The following is a 12,700-nucleotide window of genomic DNA, read 5'->3' on the forward strand; positions in this document are numbered from 1 at the left end:
CCAGTATTCACCTCACTCAGAATCTTTACCTGGAAAACAATGAGAAACGGAAAGGATGATTGTTGCTTGTACACACCAGGCGTCTGTTTTCTATGAACAAATTGCACCCTGAATTTCTTTGGAGAAATATACAGCCTCCCCTTGACTGTGAGACTTGGATAAGTCAGACAATTATATATAGGCACATGACTTAATGGCCAACTAAAGAATTCCATTATCATAACCACAGAAATTAGTTCAGGGATTGTATTAATTCCCTTTTGCTGCTTTAACAAATTCTCACAAACTTAAGAGCTTACCCAGAAACTCATCTTATAGTCCTGGAGGTCAGAAACCTTAAACTCCAAGTGTCAGAAAGGCTGTATTCCTTCCAGAGACCTTAGAAATAATGTTTCCTTGCCATTGCCAGCTTCTAGAGGCTACCTACATACCTTGGTTCTTGACTAACCTCCATCTCCACCACCAGCAGCCTCACATCTGCTACTGATTGTGATCCCTTCCTTTCTTCTTCTAAGGGTACTTGTGATTACATTGTGTCCATCCAAATACTCCAGGATAAATTCTGCCTCTCAAGATCCTTAAGAATAATATTTATGAAGTTGTTTGTGCCATGAAAAGTAAGATAGTCACAAATTCTGGGAATTTAAACATCAACATCTTTGGGGAGCACTATTCAGTCTACCATAGGGATGTTCAAGTGACCCAATAGAGGTCAATACCCCTAGCCCCTAACTTAACTAGAAATATTAGAAAGGAAGGGCCCACTTTATGCTAAGAGCTAACATGGTAGAAATGATAATCTTAGAGCTGCTTATACTCACTGTTCTGCAACCTGGCAGTACCTGCCTAATAATATAGTCAACAGAAAATAAACAAGGTAAGGGGTACAGAGGGTGATGATCCTGATGTCATAGTAGGAATGGCTGGGTATGTCAGGGCTTCCACCCCATGACTTTCCAGTTACTTGAAGCAGCAAATTTCCAAGTTTTTATAAGCCAATGTGAATCCCATTTCTTTTTATGCAACTAAGAAGCTTGAGAAAACAAATTAAGGCTATTTTAGCCAGTAACTTACACTATTCAATTTTTACTTAATGAAAAAAATAACTGGCACTGCCATGGAAAATGTGTTGGAAACAGAGCAAGTCTGGAAGCAGACAGACGGATTATGGAGGAACTTCAGTAGATAAGGTGAGAAACGATAAAAGCACATCAGTGGCAACGGCTACAGAGGAAATAAGGAATTAGAGTTATAGCTGGAAGATGAATTGCCAGGATTTGATGACTGATGGGAAGCAAGGAATGAGTTTTGGCTGAATTCCAGGTTTCTGGCTTGGCTGATTGGGTGAACACTAATGAATGGAGAAGCCAGGGGAAACAGGCACAGAGACTTGAGAGTGCTTGTACAGTTTTTAAATGAGTCTAGAACGTTAGAAATTGTGGGGAGCAACCCGGACTGGACTGAGTTACTGGAATTAAGACTTATTCTATGCATCTGCTCTCCCACAATATGGCGCTGGGAGAGGAGAAAACAGCTTCTACGCAGCTGCCTCTTGCCAACTTGAGTGATGACCTCCAGGAGCTGATCCTGCTCCTGATTGGAGGAGAGCAGTGTACTCGGCGTGTGGGCAGCCGAGTTGGGATTGGCAGAAGAGGACTATAAAGGAGGAGAGAGACAACATGCACCAGGAACATCTATCTGAAGGAACACCTGTGCAGCCCCCGAGAGAGCCGGCCGGCGGTGTGCCGCTCCCCCGCGGAAGTGGGGAATGTGGCAGGAGGAACCGCCCTTCCACGGAGGTGGAAGGGACGGCAGCCAACCCGGGAAGGACCAGCAGCCAACCCGGGAAGAACCAGCAGTAAACCCGGGGAGGGCCGAGCAGACGAAAGAACAGCGCAGGGTCCTGTGTCGTTCCTCCACGAAGAGGGGGAGCGACAGAAATTATTGGGAAGGAATGTGAATTTAGAAGAGAAGTGGATTGATGATGGAATTAGGCAAAAATGTTTACAAGAGATGCTGGCATCATGAAACTTTGAAAGGAAAAATTGTTAAGTAGTAGCAAAATGAAAATGACAGAAGCCATACCAAATCCTGCCACAACAACAAGAATGGCAAGCAATGACAAGTGGACACTAAAGTGGTCATCCAGGAATTCAAACAGCAATCCTATTCTCAGGTCTGCCCAAAGCAGCCTCTTCTTTGAAGCTTTTCCTTCATTCTCTTCAGTATAGTTGGTAACTTTCTTTTGATCTCCCAAGGTGGACAGCCTCTCCTTTCATACCGAGACTCGATAATAGATCAGGAAACAGGCTGAGCAGAGTTAAGGAATGAATCTGCGTGAAGAGAGTGAGTGTACGTTATTCTCTCTGAAAGTCTGGAGATGCACTTCACAGGCTTTAGTATTCAGAATATAGGAAAGTGGCTCTTTAAGGACAGCCCAAATAATCATTGAGAGCAAGTTTGCTCAGATTCCACAGGAAGAGTCTGAAGAAATAGGCCCCAAGTGATGTTAATGACCTCAGCTTAACAAGCACCCTGGATGGTTCTGATGCAGGTGATTCAGTTACTGCATTTGAAGGTTTTGTACTTGGAGGGTGAGGTGAAGGAAGGAATTCTAGTTCCAGGGTGGTACCAGACCCTGAAGATCAGGAAGAGGGCTGTGGCATCCTGAGACAGAATCACCTGTGTAAGCGAAGAGCCTTAAGAACAGGTGTTGATGGAGCCAGCGCCGTGGCTCACTTGGTTACTCCTCTGGTGCCGGCATCCCATATGGGCACCGGTTGCTCCTCTTCCAGTCCAGCTCTCTGCTGTGGCCTGGGAGGGCACTGGAGAATGGCCCAAGTGCTTGGGCCCCTGCACCCGCATGGGAGACCAGGAAGAAGTACCTGGCTCCTGGCTTCGGATTGGCATAGCTTCGGCCATGGCAGCCATTTGAGGGGTGAACCAATGGAAGGAAGACCTTTCTCTCTGTCTCTCTCACTGTCAAACTATATCTGTCAAATAATTTTTTAAAAAAAGAACAGGTGTTACAGGTGTTGAGATGCTCAGAGCTGTTGGTGGTTGATCTGGGCAAGGAAATAGTGCTGCCACGGAGGCCTGGGAAAGTGATGACATTAAGCTGCCCCCCCCCCCCCTAGTGCTCAGGACTAGAGGTACGAGCAGGAGCTGCACATATTGGCCAGCATTGAACTCCTCCCCAACTGCGATAGGTGAGAGCTCCAACTGCAATTGACTTGATAGAAAAATAAAGAAATTTGGCATTCCTTATACTTTATGTGGCAGGCAATAATTTATACCTGATATATATATTTTTAAAGATTTATGTATTTATATGACAGTTACAGGGGGGGCGGGGACAGAGAGCAAGATCTTTCATGTGCTGCTTCACTCCCGAAGTGAACACAATGGCCAGGGCTGAGCTAGGCCTAAGCTAAGAGCCAGGAACTCCATCCACATCTCCCACAAGGGCTCAAGCACTTGGGCCATCTGCTGCTTTTCCCAGGCTGTAAGCAGGGAGCTGGAATGGAAATGGAGCTGCCGTGATACAAACTGGCACCCATGTGGGATGCTGGAATTGCATCCAGTGGCCTTACCTGCTATGCCACAATGCTGGCTCCACTTGATATATATATATATATATATATATATTTAACTATCTGTTTTCTTTATTTTTTAAAAATATTTTATTATATTTATTTGAAATTCAGAGTCATGGAGAGAGATGGAGTGATAGAGAGATTCCATCTACTGGTTCACTCCCCAAATGACCATACCAACGAGGCCTGGAACAGTCCAGGCTGAAGCCAGGAGCCAGAGGCTTCATCCAGGTCTCCCACGTGGGTGTAGAGGCCCAAGGCAGTGGGACAGCCCAGACTTGAACAGTGCCCATCCGAGATGCCTGTGTCACAGGCAGCAGTTTAACCCATTATGCCACAATGCTGCCCCCCCCCACACCTGATATTTTTAAAGATGGGAGACAATTGAATCTGGTTGGGTCCTGAGCAGAAAGAGCTAATCATAAAAAGGACAGTGAAGAAACGAGACTTTGCCTGAAATGCCTGAATGGGCTTCTTGATATTATTAGAGTTCTACTTATAGATTTTTACATGGCCAATCCAAGAAGCAGGACAGGTGCTTTCTGTCAACAAGCAGGTGACTGAACCACAAGGTCCTATTCTTTGCTCATTCTTGCTGTCATCAGTTCAGGTGTGACCTCTTTTCAAAGATTCCCAAGCCCAGGTTCTTCTGATTTTTCATATCTTTGGGCTATTCCAGCCCACATTCTTCTTGCATCCTTCAATTCACCTAGATTTTCCAAGGTGCAGGCGTGTGTCTTTGTTTTCATAGATATCATTATGGCGAAATTACATAGCAGTAAAAAAATAATGCTGCCATAGACGTAGGCACAAGGTGTTATAGAACTACTAAAAGCATTGAAAAAGAAAACCATCCTACTGGACAGGGTATACAGGGACAAGGGAAGGCTCTAGGAGAATGTGAGTCATGAATCATGTGTAACAGACAAATATGAGTGAGCCAGCACGGGGGTTGGAGCAGGATGGGTGGATAGACAGAGGCCTGTCCATGTCTCCTTCCTCTTAACATTTAGGAAATGGCCAGTGTTTGAGCATAGATGGAGTATGCCGTTTGTGTGAGGATTTGGATAGATTTCTAACATCTAAGCTACATTAGTATTAGTTATTTATGGAGTTTTATTCCTTGTAGTCAAACAGGTGAATAGAACAAAGAGCTGGACTCAAGTCCAGTTCTTTCTTCTAAATCTGGAAAGAACATTTATCATGCTAGAGGGGCTGTGTAACACAAAGCTCAGGTGCTAAAAAAAAAAAAAAAAAACCGGAGAGTTCACTGCAGCATAAAATTATGGCTACTGCATTGCTAGCAAAGGGCAAGCAATTACTGAAAGTGCCCCTTTCCCTTTCCCACTGTCTCTCCACAAAATGTTCTACTGGCTTAAAGAATCAGAGTAGGCAAGAACTCAGATACTGCATAATTCATCTAGCCTGTTTCACTTAGAGTACACTGTTTGCTTAGGCATTCAAGAAGGACTAAGGGTTGGCTCCATTTGCACCATTGATTTGGGTGTGCCTTTTTGGTGGTTGACAGTTTAAGCCTCTTTCCTCTCTCCTAGTAAGGTCCGCACATCTTAATGATGATGATTTCTATTCTCTGAGGCTTTTTCAATAAATCTACCCTGAGAGATTCAGAATCCCACAAAATGAAATGCAGCCTTTCAGGTAACTTCCTTCTGAGCTTGGCAGGAGCCTTACTGTCATTGAGGTTAAGGGAGGAGAGGCACTCCAGGGTGGGTTTTGGAGTTCAGACGTAGGAGAGAAGATTGAAAGGACTCTCAAGACCAAGTGTGGGAGCCTCACGTCACTGCCTTCCAACACAAGAATGACTCATTCATCTTCCCTTAAATTCTCAGTTATAGAAGCAAATGTCATCTAGGTATCAAGAGATAGTCTAGAAAAGATAGTTTTAAACTCATAATTCTGTCTTAGAGATGCTCAAATTTATGTTCTTCCTTGGAGACTCATGTTTTTTGGCTTGTGCTGCTCTGTCTCCAGTAGGATCTCACATACAAAGGATTGTGTAAACTCAACAAACACCATTTTAGGTTTCAGCTAGGGGGTTAGGGGGTCACACTACAATTCACAAAGCACAAAGAACAGCCTCAGATGACACCTTTACTCCATTCTCTTTCCTCTTCTCCCTTCTCTGGAATCACATAAAATTCTCCCTCTGTCTAATATGTGGCACTTTAATTTTCAGTTTTTGAAATTTTGCACTCTTAAGCATTTTCTACCAACTAGACTGTTTTCAGAGGAATTTGGTAATAATTCTTTCTTCTTGCAATAGGAATGTTGTTCATGCTCAGTGTACCCATACTCAAATTTATTATTTCATATCTTTCCCTAACATCTCACCTTTTTCATACTTCCATCAATAAAATAAGAAGCCATTACAAGGAGGCTCCCTTGTCTTCCAATGGCCACTTTTCAAGACTTACCCATCTCTGCTTTGTTTCTTCTTCCTTAATAAAGTTAAAAGCTCATCGTGTGTTCTGTGTTCCTCCTTCTTTGCCTTCTTAAACTCTTTTTAAAAATGTTTATTTATTTGAGTTGGGGAGAATGAGTGCTCCCATATGTTGGCTTATGCTCCAAATGCCTGGAAGCCAGGACCTCAATCTGGGTTTCCCACATATGTGGAAGGGACTCAACTACTTAAACCATAAGCTGTTGTCTCCCATGGTGTGCATTAACAGGAAGCTGAAGTTGGAAGCAGAGCTGTGACTGCAACCCAGGGACTCCAATATGGGCAGTGGGTATCGCAACTGGCAGCTTAACTTCTAGGCCAAACACTGCCCCCTGATAAGCTTTTCACTCCGTTAACCCTGTCTCCAGAATCATTAATTTCTCCCTGTCAACTGATTCTTCCCCATCAGCATATTACTGGTCTTACATCTCCCACCTTAAATAAAAACTGTTCAGTCTCTTTCATCCCTCTCAGGCTTCTATTCCAGGTCTTTAGTAACTTTTATAGACATATTTTCTAAAAAGCCTTGTTTACCTTGTTTCCATTTTCCCAACTTCAAGCAATTCTTTAACCCATTACCTTTCTCCTTCAAATTACCTCTGAAAGAGTGTGGCTAGGGTACCAATGGTTTCGATGTTATAAAATCCGTCTCTCTTCATCTTCCTTGACTTCTTAGCAGCATCTGACAAGCTGATTGTTTCTATCCTGACACAAGCCTTTTCTTGGTTTCTAACTCCACTTGGTTTTCCTTTTAGCATTCCTGTTGCTGTTTTTCAGCCTCACAAACTGGTTCTCTCTGCATGCACTAATAAAATGGATTCTACAAGGCTTAGCTTAAAACTCCCTTCTCATTTTTCTTTCCATGTAACCCCATAACTATAAACAATGGAGACTCTCAGATTCTTTTCACCATTTCCAAACTTCACTGCTCCAGGCTCAAATAACAAAATGCCTAGTTAATGCTTGCACTTGAGTATCTATCTCAAGTAACAAGTTTAACATGTCTAAAACAAACCTATCCCTTCCTTCATACAGATAAATGGCATCACCATTTTCTCACCTGCCAAAGCCAGAAATCTGTGAGTTGTTCTTGATTAATCTCTCCCATTTTCTATATTTGTCACTTATCAAGTTCTATTAATTCTACTCTAACATCAATTAAACTCTACTAATTCTCCTCCACCTCTGCTAAAGCTACCAGCAGGTCAGCATTACCTTGTGCCTGCTGAGTGCCCACAGAATCCCAGTCTCCCTCCTTCCTATCGTCTCCTATCCAGTCTATTTACAGCAGCCAGAATGATCTTCTAAATGTAGAACTGATTGGTTTCCTGTTCTTCCTCAAACCTGGAATTAGGCTTACAGATTTCCACATTACTTCTCTACTGGTAACTCTACTGTTCATGCAGAATGGTACAGCTGCATGTTAGCCCTTTCTCAATACCTGAAATATCAAATTTTCTCCAGTATCAGGACCTTAGTACCTGCTGGTTCTTCTGTCTGAAATATTCATGGTTCATGATTCATTACACTTGTGTTTTCTTTTTCTACAAGCCATTAGGATAGTCTTTTCTGATAGTCTTAGGCTCCCATTCCCATTTTCTATCCCTGCCTTTGATTTGTTCATGACTCCTAGATGTTTCTGGTTTTTTTTGCCTTTCCCATAGGCCACTGGTTTTCCAAATCTTTGAAATTGAATATCTAATTTTCACCCAAGATATTTTGCTTTGTATATTCTGCCGTGCAGACTGGGCATAAAAACTTTTAATAACTCCCTAGGTTATTTGCAAGGGCAGCCACTGGATATTAAAATGTGGTTCCCAATTAATGGCACCAGCATCATTTGTGAATTTGTTACAATGGCAAATTCTCTGACATTACTTCAGATCTCCTGAATTAGAATCTTTCAGGGTGATTCTGATGAACGCCAAAGTTTGAGACCTGCTATTACAGCATGTGTTCCTTGTTATACAGATTTTGCAGTGTCCTTGACTTAATAGGCATAATGGACATTTTAACTAGCAAATGAAAAATCAATAATAATTATAACCAATACATGAGTAAATTATGTAAATGATGCAATGATGAATTGTTTTCTCTTGCAGAATTGGATGCAAGTGATCTGCTTTCAATCTATTTCCTTCTTTTTAGAACTAAGAGTAAATTTATTCTACTATCTGTCCCTCACTAAGAAAGTCTGTGGCTGCACAGATAGAGGAGCAGAAATAGTATGATTTCCCAACTGCTGCCCTAGCAATTCTCTTTCTCAGCCTAATTTATATTGTTCCTAATACTATAGCACCAGGTGTTTTGACAAGTATGTGCTATTTTCACTTCTAAGACACTTCTGATTCAAAGGTGGCAAGGTAGAGAGGCAATTTATTGAATTTCATTGGTAGCAGATTAGCACACACATTTATTTTCCTTGACTTTCTCAGTGAGTAGGTCACTAATAACCTGCCCAATCAAATTACAAGATATGTGCCTTGTCTTGGATGAGTTTCCATGCACTGCATGTGAACAGTCTTCTGTTAGAAGCCCAGTGTTGCTAGTATTAGCACCTCCTCTCTGGCACCATCTGGAACCCTCACTAATCTCAGAATGCAAGGTGCATCCTTCTTCATTCTCAGACATTTTGTCACGCTGAGAATGCTCAAGCACTGGGAGACCTGTTGTGATTGGCTTGCTAGAGAAAGAAAGATTATCAACTCTAATTCCAGTGTGAAGTTCATATATAAGCTAGAGAAAAACAATGATATTAGTTCAAGCTGCTCAGTAAGTGAATTATGTTTCCCTTTGGATAAAGTCTCTAACAAATGAAACAAAAGCTGCTTGCAGGGGTGGATGCTAATTCTGTAACTCAGACTTGTTTCTGGGATTATTGTCTATAATGAATCATTCTTCAAGACCCCAGGGAGAAATAATGCTACAGCTCTACACTGGCCAGAATGGCTGTGCCTGCAATCTCCTCCCCTGCCAGGAGTGCTCTGGAGAGCTTTCCTTCCAGATCCCAGGGACCTAATTGGGGCACATTGCAGCGGCTTTCCTGTAGAGGCAGCAACAACAGCAGGTTTGAAGGGCACAGCAAGGACTTTATTCAAAAGACTCCATCCCACCTCCCCTGCTGGTGCTCAGCTGCTGAAATTTTTAGCAGTAGGTCCTCCTTTAAGAGATAGGAGGATGATACTGTATGCGTAGATTTCCTCTTGACCATCTCCTCTGCTTCTGAGTTTCCCTCTTTTCAGTATTACTGAGAATTAGCTTATCATAGATAAATCATTGTAAAACCCTGAGGTAAGAAATAAAAAGACCCAGACAGGAAACTGGAGTTAGTCACATTACTCCCAATAACAAATAAGTATCCACCACCATAGCTGAGTTATGTAATATTTGTTTATGAAAAAGAAGTTACCATGTCTGAATCTAACGAAAATGAAATTTTTTATTCTAGTCACGCCTTTAACCAGACCATCCTTTCCAAATTTTGGCTGTAAACATTCTGTTTTCTAACCAAACTGGCCCTTCCCACCTTCATTCAACAAATAAATGTCTTATAGCATCTACTATGAGCAAAATTCTCTAGCACACTCTGGAAATACCATCTTATTGGGAATAAGGGCAATGGTGGTCAGCTCTGATGCATTAATACTTATATATACTATCCTTGATAGATTTTAATCTTGATCAATTTTTTCATATTAACTTGCAAAAACTCATGTTGAAATTTATCCCATTGTGATAGTACTAAGAGGTGGGATCTTTAAGAGGTTATCAAGCCATGGGGGCTCCACCCTCATGAGCAGTGTTTGTTGCTATTATAACAACTGAGTACGGTCCCTGCTTGCTCTCTCTTGCCCGTCTACTTTCCTCTAGGGGATAATACAGTAGGGAGACTCACCAAGATGCCAACTGCTCAATCCTGGACATCCTAGCCTCTAAAACCAAGAGGCAATAAATTTCTGTTCATTAGAAATTACCTAGTCTCATTACTAGATGAAGGAATAGGGACGGAGGTTAGTGCTGTAGTTTAGGGGAAGATAGTTGAAAAACAGTGAAGAAAGTGCAATCTCAGGGAAGAGTTAGATAGAAAACTGCAGCAAAAACTCCATGAAAGTTAGAGGGATGCTGTAGAGAGCATCCCTCTAACACAGAGGCTGTGGATGTGCAGCACAAGCATGGACACAAGACCCCAGCAGTCTAGAGCCTCAGCACCGGCTTTGGAGAGTGAGGTGGGACCAGACTGTAGCAGCCCAAGTCACTGGAGATAAAGCTGCAGAGAGAGCTTGGCATGAGTTTGGCTCTAGGACCCTGCAAGGGAAAGTGTACCTGCCAACCTAGAGGGAAAAAATGGATGCATTTCTCTCTCCCTGACCCCCTGACAATATGCCTTGCAACTGGTTGAACCAGGACAGGTGCCATTTTGGACATACATAACAGCTGTGCCAGCTTGTGTCATGTGCCCAGCAACCAGCCAGTAGGAGACACCTGAGTCTGGCTGGCAGGATTGACAGGGGTTGGGCACCCGCATAGGACTATGAGGTATACCCGGTCTCCCAGCATGTCACAGCTTTTTGGGCTTTGTTTGCCTAGTTCTGTGATCTCCAGCTCTCTATAGACAGGACAGACTGGCAAGGCAAAGTGGATCCTTGGTGCCATGTTACTGTGGGAGCCTTGTGTTCTGGGACTGTAGAAACACTTTGGTTGCATGGGAGGGTGAAGGGTGGGGCAGGGTCTCTGAACAGTTCACTGTGGGTGCCTCCACATGCTTGGGGATCCTTGATTGTCATTGCTGTGGGATCCATGTTCATATTGAGGACTGCAAGGATCCTTTGTGTGGATTTTGTGGTGGCACAGATGAGTACTGTGCCCACTGGGGCTAGTGCCAAGACATTGGTCACCGTGGAGGAGAGGAACAAACAGAGCTGATCAAACCCTCCACTCTGATAGAAAAAAAAGAGATCTACCATGCCCAACTTGGGTATCACCTTGAACACTCTACTTACCCTGGAGCATTGAACAGAGCTCCCTGGCCACATCGAGCACATGACTCTGGGTATTCACTGAAACAGCAGACAATCCACAAAGCCACAGAAGCACAGTCCATAGATAAAAGCCACCAGAAGAAAAAGAAAACCAAGTATCTCCACAAATGCCTAAAAATAAAATGGAAATTAAAGAAACAAGAAAAGGGAACAAAAATGACACTCCCAAAAGAAGACAACAAAACTCCAGTACTAGAATGTGCAGATAAAGAAATTGATGAAATGCCAGAAATGAAATCCAAAATATTAATCACAGGACTACTCAGAAGTAATCAAGAGCAAATCCATGAATTAAAGGAATCAATACATGCATGACATAAATGAAAATTATTCCCATGTTATTAAAATGTTAGAGAGAAATCAAGGGCCAGTTCTGTGATGTAGTGGGTAAAGCCGCCACCTGCAGTACCAGCATCCCATATGGGCACTGGTTAAAGTCCCAGCTGCTCCACTCTGATGCAGCTCTCTGCTATGCCTGGGAAAGCATTAGAGGATGGCCTAAATCCTCAGGCCCCTGCACCCATGTGGGAGACCTGGATGAAGCACCTGGGACCTGACATTGGATGGGTGCAGCTCTGGCCACTGTAGCCATCTGGAAAATGAACCAGAGGATGGAAGACGTCTCTCTCTCTCTCTCTCTCTCTCTCTCTCTCTCCCTCCCTCCCTCCCTGTAATTCTGCTTTTCAATAAATAAGCAACTCTGAAAAAGAGAGAGAGAGAAATCAAAACGAAGTACTAGAAATGAAGAATTCTATAGATCAAAGAAAAAATGTGGTAGAAAGCCTTAACAACAGACTAATTGAGGCAGAAGAAAGGATATCTGAATTAGAAGACAAATCTTTGGAAATTTTATAGTCAGACCAATAAAGAAGAAGAAAGAGAAGGTGAAGGAGAAGGAGAAAGAGAGGGAGCAGCAGAATAAATTATAAAAATTAAAAACAGCAATGGAGATTTATGGGACACTATCAAACAACCCAACATACAGGTCTTAGAAGTTCCTGAAGGCATTGAAAGAGAATGGATTAGAAGGCCTTTTTAGTGAAATGGTAACAGAAAATTTCTCCAATTTGGAGAAAGAAAGGGACATCCAAGTACAGGTAGCATATAGACCTCCTAATAGATGAGGCCAGAAATGATCTTCTCTGCAACACATTGTATTCAAACTTTTCTCAGTAAAACATAAAGAAAAAGTCTAAAATACACATGAGACAAACACCAAATTACTTATAGAGGATATCCATTTAGACTCACAGCTTATTTCTCACTAGAAATCCTATAGGTTAGTAGAGAATGGTGAGATAGACTCCAAGTCTTAAGAGAAAAAAAAAAAGTCTGTCGCTCCCCCATTCGCGGAGGAATGACACTAGACCCTGCGCTGTTCTTTTGTCTGCTCGGCCCTTCCCAGGTTTGCTGCTGGTCCTTCCTGGGTTGGCTGCCGACCCCTCCACCTCTGTGGAGGGGCGGGACCCCCTGCCACTTTCCCCGCTTCCGCGAAGGAACGGCACACCGCCAGCCGGCTCTCTCAGGGGCTGCTCAGATGTTCCTCAGGTGTTCCCTCAGATGTTCCTGGTGCACGTTGTTTCTCTCCTCCTTTATAGTCCTCT

Source organism: Oryctolagus cuniculus, chromosome 3 (assembly GCF_964237555.1).
Source record: "Oryctolagus cuniculus chromosome 3, mOryCun1.1, whole genome shotgun sequence".
NCBI classification, from domain to species: domain Eukaryota; kingdom Metazoa; phylum Chordata; class Mammalia; order Lagomorpha; family Leporidae; genus Oryctolagus; species Oryctolagus cuniculus.